Source organism: Lotus japonicus, chromosome 5 (genome assembly GCF_012489685.1).
Source record: "Lotus japonicus ecotype B-129 chromosome 5, LjGifu_v1.2".
In the NCBI taxonomy this organism is placed as follows: domain Eukaryota; kingdom Viridiplantae; phylum Streptophyta; class Magnoliopsida; order Fabales; family Fabaceae; genus Lotus; species Lotus japonicus.
Window position 1 is genome coordinate 29,266,119 of NC_080045.1, and position 18,932 is coordinate 29,285,050.

The window sequence follows — 18,932 nt, forward strand, 5'->3', positions numbered from 1 at the left end:
TCCACCAAATCTGATGCAAGTTCGTAGAGTTCAACTAAATGTGGGTGTTTAGGGTTTAGGGTTTAGGGTAGGAAAAAAGGAAAAAGAGGCCAACATATAGCTTTTTAGAGGACATAAATTTAAAATCGATGTTATTTATCCATTGTATCTGAGCTGAGTTCGTAGAGCTCAACTGAAACTTACTTCAAATGGAGAATTGTAACGAAATAAGTACGGCAGAACCAAAGGGGAATGAGTCCAACATATAGCTTTTGAGTGGAGAACTTACTTTTTAATGACAAAAAGTGTCTTGTTGTACCACAATAAGTTAGCTCATGATATTGCTCCACCGAATGTGATGCAAGTTCGTAGAGCTCAATTAAATGTGGGTGATTAGGTTTAAAGGTAGGACAAAAGGATAAAGAGGCTAACATATAGCTTTTGAGTGGACATAAATTTAAATTCGATGTTACTAATCCATTGTACGTGAGACGAGTTCGTAGAGGTCAACTGAAACTTACTACAAATGGAGAATTGTAACGAAATAAGTACGGTAGAACCAAAGGAGAATGAGGCCAACATATAGCTTTTGAGTGGAGAAAGTACTCTCTAATGATAAAAAGTGTCTAGTTGTACCACAATAAGTTTAAGCTCATGAAATTGCTCCACCGAATGTGATGCAAGTTCGTAGTGCTCAACTAAATGTGGGTGTTTAGGGTTTAGGGTTTAGGGTAGGACAAAAGGATAAAGAGGCCAACATATAGCTTTTGAGAGGACAAAAATTTAAAATCGATGTTATTAATCCATTGTATCTGAGCTGAGTACGTAGAGCTCAACTGAAACTTACTTAAAATGGAGAATTGTAACGAAATAAGTACGGCAGAACCAAAGGGGAATGAGTCCAACATATAGCTTTTGAGTGGAGAACTTACTTTTTAATGACAAAAAGTGTCTTGTTGTAGCACAATAAGTTAGCTCATGATATTGCTCCATCGAATGTGATGCAAGTTCGTAGAGCTCAATTAAATGTGGGTGTTTAGGGTTTAGGATTTAGGGTTTGGGTTTAAAGGTAGGACAAAAGGATAAAGAGGCCAACATATAGCTTTTGAGTGGACATAAATTTAAATTCGATGTTATTAATCCATTGTATGTGAGACGAGTTCGTAGAGGTAAACTGAAACTTACTACAAATGGAGAATTGTAACGAAATAAGTACGGTAGAACCAAAGGAGAATGAGGCCAACATATAGCTTTTGAGTGGAGAAAGTACTCTCTAATGATAAAAAGTGTCTAGTTGTACCACAATAAGTTTAAGCTATGATATTGCTCCACCGAATGTGATGCAAGTTCGTAGAGCTCAACTAAATGTGGGTGTTTAGGGTTTAGGGTAGGACAAAAGGAAAAAGAGGCCAACATATAGCTTTTTAGAGGACATAAATTTAAAATCGATGTTATTAATCCATTGTATCTGAGCTGAGTTCGTAGAGCTCAACTGAAACTTACTTCAAATGGAGAATTGTAACGAAATAAGTACGGCAGAACCAAAGGGGAATGAGTCCAACATATATAGCTTTTGAGCGGAGAACTTACTTTTTAATGACAAAAAGTGTCTTGTTGTACCACAATAAGTTAGCTCATGATATTGCTCCACCGAATGTGATGCAAGTTCGTAGAGCTCAATTAAATGTGGGTGTTTAGGGTTTAGGGTTTAGGGTTTAGGTTTAAAGGTAGGACAAAAGGATAAAGAGGCCAACATATAGCTTTTGAGTGGACATAAATTTAAATTCGATGTTATTAATCCATTGTATGTGAGACGAGTTCGTAGAGGTAAACTGAAACTTACTACAAATGGAGAATTGTAACGAAATAAGTACGGTAGAACCAAAGAAGAATGAGGCCAACATATAGCTTTTGAGTGGAGAAAGTACTCTCTAATGATAAAAAGTGTCTAGTTGTACCACAATAAGTTTAAGCTATGATATTGCTCCACCGAATGTGATGCAAGTTCGTAGAGCTCAACTAAATGTGGGTGTTTAGGGTTTAGGGTAGGACAAAAGGAAAAAGAGGCCAACATATAGCTTTTTAGAGGACATAAATTTAAAATCGATGTTATTAATCCATTGTATCTGAGTTGAGTTCGTAGAGTTCAACTGAAACTTACTTCAAATGGAGAATTGTAACGAAATAAGTACGGGAGAACCAAAGGGGAATGAGTCCAACATATAGCTTTTGAGTGGAGAAAGTACTCTCTAATGATAAAAAGTGTCTAGTTGTACCACAATAAGTTTAAGCTCATCATATTGCTCCACCAAATGTGATGCAAGTTCGTAGAGCTCAACTAAATGTGGGTGTTTAGGGTTTAGGGTTTAGGGTAGGACAAAAGGATAAAGAGGCCAACATATAGCTTTTGAGAGGACATAAATTTAAAATCGATGTTATTAATCCATTGTATCTGAGCTGAGTTCGTAGAGCTCAACTGAATCTTACTTCAAATGGAGAATTGTAACGAAATAAGTACGGCAGAACCAAAGGGGAATGAGTCCAACATATATAGCTTTTGAGCGGAGAACTTACTTTTTAATGACAAAATGTGTCTTGTTGTACCACAATAAGTTAGCTCATGATATTGCTCCACCGAATGTGATGCAAGTTCGTAGAGCTCAATTAAATGTGGGTGTTTAGGGTTTAGGGTTTAGGGTTTAGGTTTAAAGGTAGGACAAAAGGATAAAGAGGCCAACATATAGCTTTTGAGTGGACATAAATTTAAATTCGATGTTATTAATCCATTGTATGTGAGACGAGTTCGTAGAGGTAAACTGAAACTTACTACAAATGGAGAATTGTAACGAAATAAGTACGGTAGAACCAAAGAAGAATGAGGCCAACATATAGCTTTTGAGTGGAGAAAGTACTCTCTAATGATAAAAAGTGTCTAGTTGTACCACAATAAGTTTAAGCTCATGATATTGCTCCACCGAATGTGATGCAAGTTCGTAGAGCTCAACTAAATGTGGGTGTTTAGGGTTTAGGGCTTAGGGTAGGACAAAAGGAAAAAGAGGCCAACATATAGCTTTTTAGAGGACATAAATTTAAAATCGATGTTATTAATCCATTGTATCTGAGTTGAGTTCGTAGAGCTCAACTGAAACTTACTTCTAATGGAGAATTGTAACGAAATAAGTACGGTAGAACCAAAGGAGAATGAGGCCAACATATAGCTTTTGAGTGGAGAAAGTACTCTCTAATGATAAAAACTGTCTAGTTGTACCACAATAAGTTTAAGCTATGATATTGCTCCACCGAATGTGATGCAAGTTCGTAGAGCTCAACTAAATGTGGGTGTTTAGGGTTTAGGGTAGGACAAAAGGAAAAAGAGGCCAACATATAGCTTTTTAGAGGACATAAATTTAAAATCGATGTTATTAATCCATTGTATCTGAGTTGAGTTCGTAGAGTTCAACTGAAACTTACTTCAAATGGAGAATTGTAACGAAATAAGTACGGCAGAACCAAAGGGGAATGAGTCCAACATATAGCTTTTGAGTGGAGAACTTACTTTTTAATGACAAAAAGTGTCTTGTTGTACCACAATAAGTTAGCTCATGATATTGCTCCACCGAATGTGATGCAAGTTCGTAGAGCTCAATTAAATGTGGGTGTTTAGGGTTTAGGGTTTAGGGTTTAGGTTTAAAGGTAGGACAAAAGGATAAAGAGGCCAACATATAGCTTTTTAGAGGACATAAATTTAAATTCGATGTTATTAATCCATTGTATGTGAGACGAGTTCGTAGAGGTCAACTGAAACTTACTACAAATGGAGAATTGTAACGAAATAAGTACGGGAGAACCAAAGGGGAATGAGTCCAACATATAGCTTTTGAGTGGAGAAAGTACTCTCTAATGATAAAAAGTGTCTAGTTGTACCACAATAAGTTTAAGCTCATCATATTGCTCCACCAAATGTGATGCAAGTTCGTAGAGCTCAACTAAATGTGGGTGTTTAGGGTTTAGGGTTTAGGGTAGGACAAAAGGATAAAGAGGCCAACATATAGCTTTTGAGAGGACATAAATTTAAAATCGATGTTATTAATCCATTGTATCTGAGCTGAGTTCGTAGAGCTCAACTGAATCTTACTTCAAATGGAGAATTGTAACGAAATAAGTACGGCAGAACCAAAGGGGAATGAGTCCAACATATATAGCTTTTGAGCGGAGAACTTACTTTTTAATGACAAAATGTGTCTTGTTGTACCACAATAAGTTAGCTCATGATATTGCTCCACCGAATGTGATGCAAGTTCGTAGAGCTCAATTAAATGTGGGTGTTTAGGGTTTAGGGTTTAGGGTTTAGGTTTAAAGGTAGGACATAAGGATAAAGAGGCCAACATATAGCTTTTGAGTGGACATAAATTTAAATTCGATGTTATTAATCCATTGTATGTGAGACGAGTTCGTAGAGGTAAACTGAAACTTACTACAAATGGAGAATTGTAACGAAATAAGTACGGTAGAACCAAAGAAGAATGAGGCCAACATATAGCTTTTGAGTGGAGAAAGTACTCTCTAATGATAAAAAGTGTCTAGTTGTACCACAATAAGTTTAAGCTCATGATATTGCTCCACCGAATGTGATGCAAGTTCGTAGAGCTCAACTAAATGTGGGTGTTTAGGGTTTAGGGCTTAGGGTAGGACAAAAGGAAAAAGAGGCCAACATATAGCTTTTGAGAGGACATAAATTTAAAATCGATGTTATTAATCCATTGTATCTGAGCTGAGTTCGTAGAGCTCAACTGAATCTTACTTCAAATGGAGAATTGTAACGAAATAAGTACGGCAGAACCAAAGGGGAATGAGTCCAACATATATAGCTTTTGAGCGGAGAACTTACTTTTTAATGACAAAATGTGTCTTGTTGTACCACAATAAGTTAGCTCATGATATTGCTCCACCGAATGTGATGCAAGTTCGTAGAGCTCAATTAAATGTGGGTGTTTAGGGTTTAGGGTTTAGGGTTTAGGTTTAAAGGTAGGACAAAAGGATAAAGAGGCCAACATATAGCTTTTGAGTGGACATAAATTTAAATTCGATGTTATTAATCCATTGTATGTGAGACGAGTTCGTAGAGGTAAACTGAAACTTACTACAAATGGAGAATTGTAACGAAATAAGTACGGTAGAACCAAAGAAGAATGAGGCCAACATATAGCTTTTGAGTGGAGAAAGTACTCTCTAATGATAAAAAGTGTCTAGTTGTACCACAATAAGTTTAAGCTCATGATATTGCTCCACCGAATGTGATGCAAGTTCGTAGAGCTCAACTAAATGTGGGTGTTTAGGGTTTAGGGCTTAGGGTAGGACAAAAGGAAAAAGAGGCCAACATATAGCTTTTTAGAGGACATAAATTTAAAATCGATGTTATTAATCCATTGTATCTGAGTTGAGTTCGTAGAGCTCAACTGAAACTTACTTCTAATGGAGAATTGTAACGAAATAAGTACGGTAGAACCAAAGGAGAATGAGGCCAACATATAGCTTTTGAGTGGAGAAAGTACTCTCTAATGATAAAAAGTGTCTAGTTGTACCACAATAAGTTTAAGCTCATCATATTGCTCCACCAAATCTGATGCAAGTTCGTAGAGTTCAACTAAATGTGGGTGTTTAGGGTTTAGGGCTTAGGGTAGGACAAAAGGAAAAAGAGGCCAACATATAGCTTTTGAGAGGACATAAATTTAAAATCGATGTTATTAATCCATTGTATGTGAGACGAGGTCGTAGAGCTCAACTGAAACGTACTTCAAATGGAGAATTGTAACGAAATAAGTAGGGTAGAACCAAAGGAGAATGAGACCATCATATAGCTTTTGAGTGGGGAGAACTTACTTTTTAATGACAAAAAGTGTCTTGTTGTACCACAATAAGTTTGCTCATGATATTGCTCCACCGAATGTGATGCAAGTTCGTAGGGCTCAATTAAATGTGGGTGTTTAGGGTTTAGGGTTTAGGGTAGGACAAAAGTAAAAAGAGGCCAACATATAGCTTTTTAGAGGACATAAATTTAAAATCGATGTTATTAATCCATTGTATCTGAGTTGAGTTCGTAGAGCTCAACTGAAACTTACTTCAAATGGAGAATTGTAACGAAATAAGTACGGGAGAACCAAAGGGGAATGAGTCCAACATATAGCTTTTGAGTGGAGAAAGTACTCTCTAATGATAAAAAGTGTCTAGTTGTACCACAATAAGTTTAAGCTCATCATATTGCTCCACCAAATCTGATGCAAGTTCGTAGAGTTCAACTAAATGTGGGTGTTTAGGGTTTAGGGTTTAGGGTAGGAAAAAAGGAAAAAGAGGCCAACATATAGCTTTTTAGAGGACATAAATTTAAAATCGATGTTATTAATCCATTGTATCTGAGCTGAGTTCGTAGAGCTCAACTGAAACTTACTTCAAATGGAGAATTGTAACGAAATAAGTACGGCAGAACCAAAGGGGAATGAGTCCAACATATAGCTTTTGAGTGGAGAACTTACTTTTTAATGACAAAAAGTGTCTTGTTGTACCACAATAAGTTAGCTCATGATATTGCTCCACCGAATGTGATGCAAGTTCGTAGAGCTCAATTAAATGTGGGTGATTAGGTTTAAAGGTAGGACAAAAGGATAAAGAGGCCAACATATAGCTTTTGAGTGGACATAAATTTAAATTCGATGTTACTAATCCATTGTACGTGAGACGAGTTCGTAGAGGTCAACTGAAACTTACTACAAATGGAGAATTGTAACGAAATAAGTACGGTAGAACCAAAGGAGAATGAGGCCAACATATAGCTTTTGAGTGGAGAAAGTACTCTCTAATGATAAAAAGTGTCTAGTTGTACCACAATAAGTTTAAGCTCATGAAATTGCTCCACCGAATGTGATGCAAGTTCGTAGAGCTCAACTAAATGTGGGTGTTTAGGGTTTAGGGTTTAGGGTAGGACAAAAGGATAAAGAGGCCAACATATAGCTTTTGAGAGGACAAAAATTTAAAATCGATGTTATTAATCCATTGTATCTGAGCTGAGTACGTAGAGCTCAACTGAAACTTACTTCAAATGGAGAATTGTAACGAAATAAGTACGGCAGAACCAAAGGGGAATGAGTCCAACATATAGCTTTTGAGTGGAGAACTTACTTTTTAATGACAAAAAGTGTCTTGTTGTAGCACAATAAGTTAGCTCATGATATTGCTCCATCGAATGTGATGCAAGTTCGTAGAGCTCAATTAAATGTGGGTGTTTAGGGTTTAGGATTTAGGGTTTGGGTTTAAAGGTAGGACAAAAGGATAAAGAGGCCAACATATAGCTTTTGAGTGGACATAAATTTAAATTCGATGTTATTAATCCATTGTATGTGAGACGAGTTCGTAGAGGTAAACTGAAACTTACTACAAATGGAGAATTGTAACGAAATAAGTACGGTAGAACCAAAGAAGAATGAGGCCAACATATAGCTTTTGAGTGGAGAAAGTACTCTCTAATGATAAAAAGTGTCTAGTTGTACCACAATAAGTTTAAGCTCATGATATTGCTCCACCGAATGTGATGCAAGTTCGTAGAGCTCAACTAAATGTGGGTGTTTAGGGTTTAGGGTAGGACAAAAGGAAAAAGAGGCCAACATATAGCTTTTTAGAGGACATAAATTTAAAATCGATGTTATTAATCCATTGTATCTGAGTTGAGTTCGTAGAGCTCAACTGAAACTTACTTCAAATGGAGAATTGTAACGAAATAAGTACGGGAGAACCAAAGGGGAATGAGTCCAACATATAGCTTTTGAGTGGAGAAAGTACTCTCTAATGATAAAAAGTGTCTAGTTGTACCACAATAAGTTTAAGCTCATCATATTGCTCCACCAAATCTGATGCAAGATCGTAGAGTTCAACTAAATGTGGGTGTTTAGGGTTTAGGGTTTAGGGTAGGAAAAAAGGAAAAAGAGGCCAACATATAGCTTTTTAGAGGACATAAATTTAAAATCGATGTTATTAATCCATTGTATCTGAGCTGAGTTCGTAGAGCTCAACTGAAACTTACTTCAAATGGAGAATTGTAACGAAATAAGTACGGCAGAACCAAAGGGGAATGAGTCCAACATATAGCTTTTGAGTGGAGAACTTACTTTTTAATGACAAAAAGTGTCTTGTTGTACCACAATAAGTTAGCTCATGATATTGCTCCACCGAATGTGATGCAAGTTCGTAGAGCTCAATTAAATGTGGGTGTTTAGGGTTTAGGGTTTAGGTTTAAAGGTAGGACAAAAGGATAAAGAGGCCAACATATAGCTTTTTAGAGGACATAAATTTAAATTCGATGTTATTAATCCATTGTATGTGAGACGAGTTCGTAGAGGTCAACTGAAACTTACTACAAATGGAGAATTGTAACGAAATAAGTACGGTAGAACCAAAGGAGAATGAGGCCAACATATAGCTTTTGAGTGGAGAAAGTACTCTCTAATGATAAAAAGTGTCTAGTTGTACCACAATAAGTTTAAGCTCATGATATTGCTCCACCGAATGTGATGCAAGTTCGTAGAGCTCAAACTAAATGTGGGTGTTTAGGGTTTAGGGTTTAGGGTAGGACAAAAGGATAAAGAGGCCAACATATAGCTTTTGAGAGGACATAAATTTAAAATCGATGTTATTAATCCATTGTATCTGAGCTGAGTTCGTAGAGCTCAACTGAAACTTACTTCAAATGGAGAATTGTAACGAAATAAGTACGGCAGAACCAAAGGGGAATGAGTCCAACATATAGCTTTTGAGTGGAGAACTTACTTTTTAATGACAAAAAGTGTCTTGTTGTACCACAATAAGTTAGTTCATGATATTGCTCCACCGAATGTGATGCAAGTTCGTAGAGTTCAATTAAATGTGGGTGTTTAGGGTTTAGGGTTTAGGGTTTGGGTTTAAAGGTAGGACAAAAGGATAAAGAGGCCAACATATAGCTTTTGAGTGGACATAAATTTAAATTCGATGTTATTAATCCATTGTATGTGAGACGAGTTCGTAGAGGTCAACTGAAACTTACTACAAATGGAGAATTGTAATGAAATAAGTACGGTAGAACCAAAGGAGAATGAGGCCAACATATAGCTTTTGAGTGGAGAAAGTACTCTCTAATGATAAAAAGTGTCTAGTTGTACCACAATAAGTTTAAGCTCATCATATTGCTCCACCAAATGTGATGCAAGTTCGTAGAGCTCAACTAAATGTGGGTGTTTAGGGTTTAGGGTTTAGGGTAGGACAAAAGGATAAAGAGGCCAACATATAGCTTTTGAGAGGACATAAATTTAAAATCGATGTTATTAATCCATTGTATATGAGCTGGGTTCGAAGAGCTCAACTAAAACTTACTTCAAATGGAGAATTGTAACGAAATAAGTACGGCAGAACCAAAGGGGAATGAGTCCAACATATATAGCTTTTGAGTGGAGAACTTACTTTTTAATGACAAAAAGTGTCTTGTTGTACCACAATAAGTTAGCTCATGATATTGCTCCACCGAATGTGATGCAAGTTCGTAGAGCTCAATTAAATGTGGCTGTTTAGGGTTTAGGGTTTAGGGTTTAGGTTTAAAGGTAGGACAAAAGGATAAAGAGGCCAACATATAGCTTTTGAGAGGACATAAATTTAAAATCGATGTTATTAATCCATTGTATCTGAGCTGGGTTCGAAGAGCTCAACTAAAACTTACTTCAAATGGAGAATTGTAATGAAATAAGTACGGTAGAACCAAAGGAGAATGAGACCAACATATAGCTTTTGAGTGAAGAACTTACTTTTTAATGACAAAAAGTGTCTTGTTGTACCACAATAAGTTAGCTCATGATATTGCTCCACCGAATGTGATGCAAGTTCGTAGAGCTCAATTAAATGTGGGTGTTTAGGGTTTAGGGTTTAGGGTTTAGGTTTAAAGGTAGGACAAAAGGATAAAGAGGCCAACATATAGCTTTTGAGTGGACATAAATTTAAATTCGATGTTATTAATCCATTGTATGTGAGACGAGTTCGTAGAGGTCAACTGAAACTGACTACAAATGGAGAATTGTAACGAAATAAGTACGGTAGAACCAAAAGAGAATGAGGCCAACATATAGCTTTTGAGTGGAGAAAGTACTCTCTAATGATAAAAAGTGTCTAGTTGTACCACAATAAGTTTAAGCTCATCATATTGCTCCACCAAATCTGATGCAAGATCGTAGAGTTCAACTAAATGTGGGTGTTTAGGGTTTAGGGTTTAGGGTAGGAAAAAAGGAAAAAGAGGCCAACATATAGCTTTTTAGAGGACATAAATTTAAAATCGATGTTATTAATCCATTGTATCTGAGCTGAGTTCGTAGAGCTCAACTGAAACTTACTTCAAATGGAGAATTGTAACGAAATAAGTACGGCAGAACCAAAGGGGAATGAGTCCAACATATAGCTTTTGAGTGGAGAACTTACTTTTTAATGACAAAAAGTGTCTTGTTGTACCACAATAAGTTAGCTCATGATATTGCTCCACCGAATGTGATGCAAGTTCGTAGAGCTCAATTAAATGTGGGTGTTTAGGGTTTAGGGTTTAGGTTTAAAGGTAGGACAAAAGGATAAAGAGGCCAACATATAGCTTTTTAGAGGACATAAATTTAAATTCGATGTTATTAATCCATTGTATGTGAGACGAGTTCGTAGAGGTCAACTGAAACTTACTACAAATGGAGAATTGTAACGAAATAAGTACGGTAGAACCAAAGGAGAATGAGGCCAACATATAGCTTTTGAGTGGAGAAAGTACTCTCTAATGATAAAAAGTGTCTAGTTGTACCACAATAAGTTTAAGCTCATGATATTGCTCCACCGAATGTGATGCAAGTTCGTAGAGCTCAAACTAAATGTGGGTGTTTAGGGTTTAGGGTTTAGGGTAGGACAAAAGGATAAAGAGGCCAACATATAGCTTTTGAGAGGACATAAATTTAAAATCGATGTTATTAATCCATTGTATCTGAGCTGAGTTCGTAGAGCTCAACTGAAACTTACTTCAAATGGAGAATTGTAACGAAATAAGTACGGCAGAACCAAAGGGGAATGAGTCCAACATATAGCTTTTGAGTGGAGAACTTACTTTTTAATGACAAAAAGTGTCTTGTTGTACCACAATAAGTTAGTTCATGATATTGCTCCACCGAATGTGATGCAAGTTCGTAGAGTTCAATTAAATGTGGGTGTTTAGGGTTTAGGGTTTAGGGTTTGGGTTTAAAGGTAGGACAAAAGGATAAAGAGGCCAACATATAGCTTTTGAGTGGACATAAATTTAAATTCGATGTTATTAATCCATTGTATGTGAGACGAGTTCGTAGAGGTCAACTGAAACTTACTACAAATGGAGAATTGTAATGAAATAAGTACGGTAGAACCAAAGGAGAATGAGGCCAACATATAGCTTTTGAGTGGAGAAAGTACTCTCTAATGATAAAAAGTGTCTAGTTGTACCACAATAAGTTTAAGCTCATCATATTGCTCCACCAAATGTGATGCAAGTTCGTAGAGCTCAACTAAATGTGGGTGTTTAGGGTTTAGGGTTTAGGGTAGGACAAAAGGATAAAGAGGCCAACATATAGCTTTTGAGAGGACATAAATTTAAAATCGATGTTATTAATCCATTGTATATGAGCTGGGTTCGAAGAGCTCAACTAAAACTTACTTCAAATGGAGAATTGTAACGAAATAAGTACGGCAGAACCAAAGGGGAATGAGTCCAACATATATAGCTTTTGAGTGGAGAACTTACTTTTTAATGACAAAAAGTGTCTTGTTGTACCACAATAAGTTAGCTCATGATATTGCTCCACCGAATGTGATGCAAGTTCGTAGAGCTCAATTAAATGTGGCTGTTTAGGGTTTAGGGTTTAGGGTTTAGGTTTAAAGGTAGGACAAAAGGATAAAGAGGCCAACATATAGCTTTTGAGAGGACATAAATTTAAAATCGATGTTATTAATCCATTGTATCTGAGCTGGGTTCGAAGAGCTCAACTAAAACTTACTTCAAATGGAGAATTGTAATGAAATAAGTACGGTAGAACCAAAGGAGAATGAGACCAACATATAGCTTTTGAGTGAAGAACTTACTTTTTAATGACAAAAAGTGTCTTGTTGTACCACAATAAGTTAGCTCATGATATTGCTCCACCGAATGTGATGCAAGTTCGTAGAGCTCAATTAAATGTGGGTGTTTAGGGTTTAGGGTTTAGGGTTTAGGTTTAAAGGTAGGACAAAAGGATAAAGAGGCCAACATATAGCTTTTGAGTGGACATAAATTTAAATTCGATGTTATTAATCCATTGTATGTGAGACGAGTTCGTAGAGGTCAACTGAAACTTACTACAAATGGAGAATTGTAACGAAATAAGTACGGTAGAACCAAAAGAGAATGAGGCCAACATATAGCTTTTGAGTGGAGAAAGTACTCTCTAATGATAAAAAGTGTCTAGTTGTACCACAATAAGTTTAAGCTCATCATATTGCTCCACCAAATGTGATGCAAGTTCGTAGAGCTCAACTAAATGTGGGTGTTTAGGGTTTAGGGTTTAGGGTAGGACAAAAGGATAAAGAGGCCAACATATAGCTTTTGAGAGGATTTAAAATCGATGTTATTAATCCATTGTATATGAGCTGGGTTCGAAGAGCTCAACTAAAACTTACTTCAAATGGAGAATTGTAACGAAATAAGTACGGCAGAACCAAAGGGGAATGAGTCCAACATATATAGCTTTTGAGTGGAGAACTTACTTTTTAATGACAAAAAGTGTCTTGTTGTACCACAATAAGTTAGCTCATGATATTGCTCCACCGAATGTGATGCAGTTCGTAGAGCTCAATTAAATGTGGCTGTTTAGGGTTTAGGGTTTAGGTTTAAAGGTAGGACAAAAGGATAAAGAGGCCAACATATAGCTTTTGAGTGGACATAAATTTAAATTCGATGTTATTAATCCATTGTATGTGAGACGAGTTCGTAGAGGTCAACTGAAACTTACTACAAATGGAGAATTGTAACGAAATAAGTACGGTAGAACCAAAGGAGAATGAGGCCAACATATAGCTTTTGAGTGGAGAAAGTACTCTCTAATGATAAAAAGTGTCTAGTTGTACCACAATAAGTTTAAGCTCATCATATTGCTCCACCAAATGTGATGCAAGTTCGTAGAGCTCAACTAAATGTGGGTGTTTAGGGATTAGGGTTTAGGGTAGGACAAAAGGATAAAGAGGCCAACATATAGCTTTTGAGAGGACATAAATTTAAAATCGATGTTATTAATCCATTGTATATGAGCTGTTTTCGAAGAGCTCAACTAAAACTTACTTCAAATGGAGAATTGTAACGAAATAAGTACGGCAGAACCAAAGGGGAATGAGTCCAACATATATAGCTTTTGAGTGGAGAACTTACTTTTTAATGACAAAAAGTGTCTTGTTGTACCACAATAAGTTAGCTCATGATATTGCTCCACCGAATGTGATGCAGTTCGTAGAGCTCAATTAAATGTGGCTGTTTAGGGTTTAGGGTTTAGGTTTAAAGGTAGGACAAAAGGATAAAGAGGCCAACATATAGCTTTTGAGTGGACATAAATTTAAATTCGATGTTATTAATCCATTGTATGTGAGACGAGTTCGTAGAGGTCAACTGAAACTTACTACAAATGGAGAATTGTAACGAAATAAGTACGGTAGAACCAAAGGAGAATGAGGCCAACATATAGCTTTTGAGTGGAGAAAGTACTCTCTAATGATAAAAAGTGTCTAGTTGTACCACAATAAGTTTAAGCTCATCATATTGCTCCACCAAATGTGATGCAAGTTCGTAGAGCTCAACTAAATGTGGGTGTTTAGGGATTAGGGTTTAGGGTAGGACAAAAGGATAAAGAGGCCAACATATAGCTTTTGAGAGGACATAAATTTAAAATCGATGTTATTAATCCATTGTATATGAGCTGTTTTCGAAGAGCTCAACTAAAACTTACTTCAAATGGAGAATTGTAACGAAATAAGTACGGCAGAACCAAAGGGGAATGAGTCCAACATATATAGCTTTTGAGTGGAGAACTTACTTTTTAATGACAAAAAGTGTCTTGTTGTACCACAATAAGTTAGCTCATGATATTGCTCCACCGAATGTGATGCAAGTTCGTAGAGCTCAATTAAATGTGGCTGTTTAGGGTTTAGGGTTTAGGGTTTAGGGTTTAGGTTTAAAGGTAGGACAAAAGGATAAAGAGGCCAACATATAGCTTTTGAGTGGACATAAATTTAAATTCGATGTTATTAATCCATTGTATGTGGGACGAGTTCGTAGAGGTCAACTGAAACTTACTACAAATGGAGAATTGTAACGAAATAAGTACGGTAGAACCAAAGGAGAATGAGGCCAACATATAGCTTTTGAGTGGAGAAAGTACTCTCTAATGATAAAAAGTGTCTAGTTGTACCACAATAAGTTTAAGCTCATCATATTGCTCCACCAAATGTGATGCAAGTTCGTAGAGCTCAACTAAATGTGGGTGTTTAGGGATTAGGGTTTAGGGTAGGACAAAAGGATAAAGAGGCCAACATATAGCTTTTGAGAGGACATAAATTTAAAATCGATGTTATTAATCCATTGTATCTGTAAGGCCCTAAGTTCAATTTGGAACAATTTTATGGAAGTTTGAATAAAATTGAAGTTTTAGTTAATGTTTGATAGCTGGCAGATTAGAACTGTCAACTTGGTTGAATTTTTAGAGGGTCTAAACGACTTCATTTGGGAAAACGTCCTTCATGAGAGTTGTAGCCCTTTAAGTCTAGAAAATTATCGAAGTGGAATCAGGTCATTCCGACCTCTGTAGCTCGAGATATCCTCGGTTTAGTGACGATGGTTCTGGCTGTACAGTACCAGCGAATTTAATTGATTTGTTTCCTTTCAATTCCGAGTGTGATCGTGATATTACTAAAAAGGGCTGAGGTTTTTGATTAGTTTCAGGCCTGAGTAAGTTCTTAAGTGATGGGGTCAAGGGTTTTGACTTGGGTTGGGCTTGAAAGAAAACAAACCCTAGCCCAAGAGAGGGAGAGAGGGGACGCGGGCTATGTAGGGTTTTGGGAGGGAAAGGGTTTCTTTTCACACTATTCTGAAGAAAGAAACCTTGTGCACTTCTGAAACACGTAAAAACAGAGGAGAATGAGTGAGAGAAACCTTCCCCTTGCACCCTAGCCGTCACCGTCCCAAGCCCTACCACCGTCGACGTGTTCGCGCAAGAGAGAGGAGGAGTTCGCGAGCGAGAGGGAGAGAGGAAGGGTTACGCGTGGGAGAAGAGGAGAGAAACCAGAACCTTGCTCTTCAATTTCATCTTTTCTTCAAGCCTAAGGACAAAGGTAAGGGCTGGTTCTAGGAATGGGTAGGTTCTTTAGGGAATATGCCATGAATTGCCATGAGAAACAACTTGAGTTTTGGACTGTTTTTGCATGATTTCCTGTACATGCTTGCTTGCAGGAATTTTTCTCTTGAAAAGCCATGAATATGATCCTCAAACGTTGTTTATGATCTGAATCTATGATTTTATGCGAGTTGCCATGGTATTTGTTAAGTTTTGTGCTATTTTGCACTTGTTATAACATGATCCTTGCTAAATGTTTGGTTCTGAAATTTTGAGTGGATATTTGGGTTGTTGGGGCTGTACCAAGATTGCCATGATCAAAGGGGAAGGAAGGAAAATTATTTTTGAAAACCATAGAGCCATGGGAGTTTCGCTGCCAGTTTCCTGTACTGAACAGCGGACTTCAGAGCCCCTTTTTACCTGTTTATGGTCATCAAATGAAAAAGTGATTAAAATGAAAGTTGTAGATTTTCGAAATATCTTTCCAGACATATAAAAATCATAATTTTTGGTTTAGTAATGTGATCTGGGGGTCGTGTTTAGTAACTGTCACACCTGCTGTTTTTCCTGTTCCGGACAGTTAGCTTTAAGGCCTAGTCTCACCTAATTCTGGGACTCAAATGAACAAGTGCGTAACGAGAGAGTTGTAGATATTTAAAATAGCTTTCTAGAAAGGTATCATAAGTGATTTTTGGTTGAAAGATGCATTCTGTGGCTCTATTTTTGTGAAAGTTGTTTCTGCTGTCAATATGTTGAAGTTGCGATGATATATTATGCATGAGTGAATGTTCTTGCGTTCCTTTACGTGGATTATATTTATTTTCTCAGTTAATGGTTCAAGGGTCGCTCACCTAGCCGTAATTCCCTTGTAACCTGTGAATGTTGTGTTGTGAAGGTTGTTGTATAAAGAGTATGATAAGACTCTAGGATTGACTTTAGAGACTTAACAAAGAGAAAAGTGTAATAAACTCGCTTGCAAGTAAATGTGAATAATTTGGACATAGGTCAGGTAGACTATGGTCCATGAGAACGATGGTACCTTACACGCGAGGGAGTTATTTGGGTTGACTGCGGTCTCCCGTGAACCTTGTGGGCCGGTGTGGCTTCACGTGATTTGGTTGACTGCGGTCACCGTGAACTTTTGTGGATCATTGCGGCTCCACGTGATTTGGTTGACTGCGGTCACCGTGATAACCGTGCCTCTGCGGAAGCACGAAGATGGCCATGGAAGTTTTGGTGGGTTGTGTGAAGTGAGATTCCGTTAGTAACTGACTCTTTCCCATAAAAGACATATAATGTACTTATATTATATATGTTGTTGTTGATTTTGTCATTATCATTCTTTTGTTGGACCTGACCCTGCTTGTTTGCTATGTGTTTATTTGGGGGGGGTAGATGGTCGTGAAGAAAATGGCGACGACTCATTCTTGGGAGTTGATGCTACGTGACGAGCCACTACAGATGACGACTACACTTCTGATGAAGAGGAAGAAGATAAAGAGGAAGGGGCCAAGGATAGGGTTTGGGTTGAGAGTCTTTTGTTTTCTGTTGGGGTTGAGAGTTTCCGAAGTGTTGGTATCGAACAATTTTATTGCTTAAATTCGAATGAACAAGTTTTGATGTAATCTTTATTTTCATTCAGGCCTTTGATTCGTACTCTTTACAGTTGGTTATTTAAAAAGTTTTACGATGTTGGTTACTTCCGCGTGTTTTTGGAAAGGTTGTGTTTCAAGAGTTTTCGTAAAATGAAAGGTTTGTCATTAATTGAAGATTAATAAGTGAATCGACGAAAACTCTTTACGAAAATTGGTTAATTAGTTACTGTGTAACACTCGAGAAATCGGGGCGTTACATTGTGGTATCAGAGCTCCGGTTGAGAAACCAGAGCACTAAGGGTTTTGGGTTTACGAGTTTCCGAACTCGTTGGTGTTTTTGTTTTTGATAAAGATGTTTTCAAAGCTTCATGGTGAGATTGGGTAGACTTGTTTGCTAAGATGTTTGCTTGGCTGTGAGATTGTCTGTAGTTAGTATCATTGCCGTGATACTTGAGACTAAGTGTTTGATTATATTAAGATGTTTGAACTCTGAGATCGATTGATGGAATGTCAATCGAAGGAAGAGTGGGCTTTGGAATCCCTTTTGCGCCCCAAGGTGTACGCCTGTGTGCGTTTGTGTGCACCAGTGCTGTTGGTGAAGCAGAAGGATGGAAGGTCCAGACTATGTGTGGACTACCGACAACTCAACAAAGTGATCGTGAAGAATCGTTATCCGATGCCTCGGATAGACGACTTAATGGATCAACTTAGAGGAGCGGTGATCTTCTCGAAGATAGATCTTAAGTCAGGATACCATCAGATCCGAGTCAAGGAATCTGACATCCAGAAGACCGCATTCAGGACTCGATACGGGCATTATGAATATCTTGTGATTCCGTCTGGGGTTACTAATGCACACGCAGTGTTTATGGACTACATGAACAGAGTGTTCAGACCATTCCTGGACAAGTTCGTGGTGGTATTCATCGATGACATCCTAATCTTCTCGAAGAGTAGAGAGGAACATGAGGAGCATCTACGCCAGGTGTTGGGCGTGTTGGGAGAGAAACAACTATATGCTAACGGCTCAAAGTGTGAGTTCTGGATGGAGGAGGTGAAATTTTTGGGGCATGTCATATCAAGTCAGGGTGTGGCAGTGGACCCTAGCAAGATCGAGACGATTATGTCATGGGAGCAACCTAAGACGGCAAGCGACATCAGAAGCTTTGTTGGGCTTGCTGGCTACTATAGACGATTCGTCAAAGATTATGCAAAGTTGACTTCGCCGTTGACCCAGTTGACAAAGAAGAATCAACCGTTTGCGTGGACGGAGAAGTGTGAGGCTAGTTTCCAGGAGTTGAAGAAGCGGCTGACCACCGCACCCATACTAGCTTTACCTAAGGAAGGAGAACCTTATGACGTGTATTGTGATGCGTCGCACAATGGTTTGGGGTGTGTAATGATGCAAGATAAGAAAGCAATTGCCTATGCTTCAAGGCAATTGAAGACTCATGAGAAGAACTACCCTACACATGACTTGGAGTTGGCTGCCATAGTTTATGCTCTCAAGATTTGGAGACACTACCTCTATGGCAGTACGTTCACGATCTACAGCGATCATAAGAGCTTAAAGTACTTATTTGATCAGAATGGTCTGAACATGAGGCAGCGGAGGTGGATGGAATTCCTGCAGGACTATGAGTTCACTCTACAGTACCATCCGGGGAAAAGCAATGTCGTAGCCGACGCTCTCAGCCGGAAGGCTATACATGTGTCCTCAATGATGGTCAAGGAGTTAGAACTGTTGGAGGCTTTCCGAGATCTGAGCTTGGACGTTAAGCTCGCACCAGGAAGACTGAGTTTCGGAATGGTAACGGTGTCAAGTGGACTTTTGGAAGAGATCAAGTCTAGACAAGAGACTGATGAAGGGATAGCTGAGTGGCGAGACCGTGTGGCTCAGGGAAAGGCACCAGAGTTCTCTATTGGGAACGACAATATTCTG